The following is a 4,432-nucleotide window of genomic DNA, read 5'->3' as shown; positions in this document are numbered from 1 at the left end:
AAATACTTGGTGAAAGAAAGTGTGGTTCAGACATTTAAGTAAAATATTTAAGTCAGTACAGAACGTCATGTCCTGCAGATAGCAGGATCTAACACTGAATGTGGTTTTTATTGCAATTGATGAGAAAAGATTTTTATCTCAACCTCTATCCTGTAGGATATGCAAGATTGAGGTTAGATTTTTCATGTTACCTACATAATATAACTACCCCCAAAGCAGAAACTGGTATAAAATACTAGATTGCACAATTAAGTTCCTAAAAACCTGAAAAGATTAACATAAAACTCCCCCCCTAAGTATCACTTTACACTCAAGAACTAAAGATTGCTTTACCACTTCACAGACAACATTAACAATTCACTGGTGGATGTTCCAAGTCCTAGGAGGTAGCCAAGGAAGACACACTTAAGGGTCATACTCAAGGATAAAAAGTTGAATTAAAAATGAGTAGGTTTAGATGTTCTCTGAGATGAAGAAATGGAATCTAAAAGCAAAAACAGGTGGGTAGGAGAACAAAAATAAATTCTTAAAATAGACAATTATACATTTTTGAAAAATGAACCATATATGAAGGTTCACGAACCACATATTATAGGAACTCAAATTTTTTTTGTTTGTTTGTTTCTTATGCAGTAGATTCCATACAAATATAGCAAGAATAAGTTTCCTAAGTAGATCTGTAAGTAAATTTGCCAGGTGCAGGGTGATAATAATACATTTGAAATGTCACCTTTCAATTTAAATTTAATTACTTGTGGCTGGGTGCGGTGGCTCACGCCTGTAATCCCAGCACTTTGTGAGGCGGAGGCAGGAAGATCAGGAGATCAGGAGATTGAGACCATCCTGGCTAACACGGTGAAACCCCATCTCTATTAAAAAATACAAAGAGTTAGCCGGGAGTGGTGGCAGTGGCCTGTAGTCCCATCTACTCAGAAGGCTGATGCAGGAGAATTGCGTGAACCTAGGAGGTAGAACTGGCAGTGAGCGGAGATCATGCCACTGCACTCCAGCCTGGGTGACAGTGCAAGACTCCACCTCAAAAAAAAAAAAAAATTGAGTACTTGTTGACATGCAACAAATAATTTGTTTTCAATATGAGCCTGTCCCATGAGATATTGAGGATATTACTAAATTACTAGAATATTGAGATTATACTAAAATGCTACTTGTTGCTTATTTAAAATGAAAATGTAACTGGTAATCCTGTATTATATCTGGTGACCATAGATGAAACAGAAGTTAGGAAAGTTGAACTCAGTTGTGGAAGCTTTTATATACATTTACAAGAAACAACAGAAGACAAAAATATAGAGAAAGAGAAGCACACAGATTATGAAAATAATCTCTACACAAAATATCCACATATCATTTACTAAAAATATATTGCTTAACTCACAAAGACTATGCCAATATTAAAGAGTTATCAAAAGACCAGGGAAAAGAAACATAAAGGCTATTTAATTTTAGCAAGGATAAAAACAAATCTCGAAATAAAAAAGCTTTGCAGGAAGGTTTTTTTTGTTTGTCTGTTTCTGTTTGTTTGTTTGTTTTCCTAACGGAGTTGGAAATATGTTTTACTTTCTTAAAAAAAATGCCAACAAATTGAGTCCTTCTGATTAACTACAGAAAGTGTGGAAATATGGTGATTAATAGCAAAAGCAGGAAAATAAAAATATGAATAAGAATAGTAAATGCATACAATTAGAAAAGCAGGTGGCAGGTGGGGAGAAGGAGAGAAGAACAAAGGCTGATAGGAGGCCAAGGCAGAGACAAAGATAATCCAGGGTAAATAAAAAACTCTCTAATCAGGTATTAGTTATGTATATAAGAGAGTAACCATATTAGATGTAAGCAGTTTAAAGTCATGTGTTAAAATATAAAATATGCCAACATTAGATTGATAAAAATTTGATTTCACCTAGGAATAATTACACTAACATATTGAAAATAAAGGTTTGCAGAAAATTAGCAAGTATTTATCAAAAAAGTTAGGCACCTGTTATTATATAAGGCAAAGGAGAACTTTAGAGAAAATGCAAGGAAAACAGAGGGATGACTATAGATAACTTAAAAGACGACAGACAAAACATGAAATATCAAAATATAGAAAAAATTAACGATAATGTTACAGTCACAAATGTAAATTCCTCAGTAGCATTGTCTCAATATAGACCTGAGGCAAATTTTATGAAAATCTATGTAGACAAGTCTCAATTGTAGTGGGAGGTGTCATATATATATGTGTGTGTGTGTGTATAACTCATCTAGACTCATGACTGTACAGACATTTACTATTTAATAGAAATACTTTGTAATGTTTTTGTACTTACTGTTCTTCAGTTTTTAAATGTGAAGCCAAGTAGTGGAGCACGTTTCCAGGATTTCACAGCTCTGCAATAGAGCAAGTATTAATACAGAATAACCTTTGTCCCCTTTAACGTCAAGTCCACCTAATCTACCTGGCACCATTCTTTGCCTTCTCACATTATCCCTAGACATCATACTTACCTTTCTCTTCCAGATCCACTTCCTCATGACATTGTCTTCTAACAGGGCTTACTCGGATGCCAGCATAATGCAGGCTTACCATTATTTCCAAGCAAAGAATGAACAGAAACTGCAAGATATCCAGTCGTAGTAAAATGATTAACTCAATTCTTACATATAAATATTTGCCAGAGGGTTTCATCTGAAGCATTTACACCTCTTACCAATAATCACACAGCTGTTCTGCAGTACAGATGCGTATTCCACCGGACAAACGTAGATGTTCGAATACCTCATTTTCTGTCTCAAGCTACTGGGATGTACCGCCAAGGAAAACTTTCCAGTGGGTAAATCTTTTTATTTAGAACAAATATTGGAGGTTTTAAGTTAGCAGCTTTAAAGGCAACACTTTGTCAAAAAGATTGTTCACACTTTGGAAATTTATGGCATATTCACAATTATTGTCAGCACAGTTCTACCAAGACACTCATTCGATTATGTGATGCTCTTTGATAGGGACATGCCAGCATCAAGGGATGAGACCACGAATTCATATATATACCATCTCTCTTCAAATAACTGCTATCTACATAGGAAATAAAATGGAATTGTTGGGAAGTTTCAATTATTACAGCTGATGTTTATTAATCTTTCCTCAAAGATAATGTGATTTTTATAACTGACTTTTCAAATTAGATTTTCTTCCCATGCCCCAGCCCCCTTAATTTCCTCACCCAGTAAGAAAATATTTTTTCCAAAATGCAAAAATTAACTACAATTATGCTGAGTCTACTACTAAAGAATTTGGATGCTGACTCATTGATAACCTTTCCAGAAATGATTTTATAATCTACTACTAAAGGATCTGGATTCTGACTCATTGACAAGCTTTCCAAAAGCAATGTTATAATAGGTTATATTTCAACAACACTCTCATCCAGTTTTCATTATCCTTGGGAAATAAATGCCAGCTCCAACTTAAGGAGTATTTGTTTAAATTTCTAAGAATTTATATCACAACCACAGACCTAAGTATCTTTCACAGAATTGTGTTCCATACATATTTTTCTTAATTAAAAAGTGTTACCTTATTAAAATGACCACCATTTTTAACCATTGTTCCATGGTCTGTGTAAACAGTTTCATACCAACTCTCTAAAACCTAATTTCAAACTGACCACAGACCACTAATCTCTTACTTTCATAGACTTGAAGACATAATATAATTGGGGTTAGTATTTAATTTTTTAATGTAATCTTAGTTTCCTGGAATAATAAATTTTGATGTCAGCAAGAAACCGACTTGAGTTTAAGCCATTTTCAAAACAAGCTTGCCTTTTGCATTATTATTGTGTTCCAGACATTAAGTTACTATAGGTACTGGGTATTAGTGATGGTAATCTTTGTGTTTTTCATTATGAAATAATGTATGTAACTGTTGGGTACATCAGTGCTTTTAAATGGGCTGCTTAATTTAGGATTAACTATGTATATTCATCTTAAGAATAAATGTGATTTGGCTGTTTACTGTATTTTATAATATACATGTGCAGAAATGTATTCAAAATTGAAGAAGGAAGCACCACTTTATCAGGGTGCTATTAAACTTGAACATCAAGTATCATATATCAGTTGAGGTTTTTTTTTTGATTACTCCGTAAAAATGCCTATTTGGGGTGTTTTTGTTTTTGTTTTTTTAAATTGGGAGAAGCTGTCTTCTGTATAGGACGGCTATTTCAAAATATTTCAGTGTTTTGGTTTCCTGTTTCATGACAGATTTAACTGTTTTTTTTTTTTTCCAGCAGTCGTGGTACATCAGAGTCCAGTGTTCTAGAAGAGGCAGTGTCTCCACCCTAATTTTACTTTTCTAATTCTGGTAGCTACAGGAATTTTTGAAAGTTTTGTTTAAGTAGTCTGACATTTTTTATGTAAAGAGCATGAAATA

The sequence above is a fragment of the Gorilla gorilla genome, chromosome Y, assembly GCF_029281585.2.
Source record: "Gorilla gorilla gorilla isolate KB3781 chromosome Y, NHGRI_mGorGor1-v2.1_pri, whole genome shotgun sequence".
NCBI lineage: Eukaryota > Metazoa > Chordata > Mammalia > Primates > Hominidae > Gorilla > Gorilla gorilla.
The sequence above is the reverse complement of the archived record's forward strand: the minus strand, read 5'-3'. Positions refer to the sequence as shown.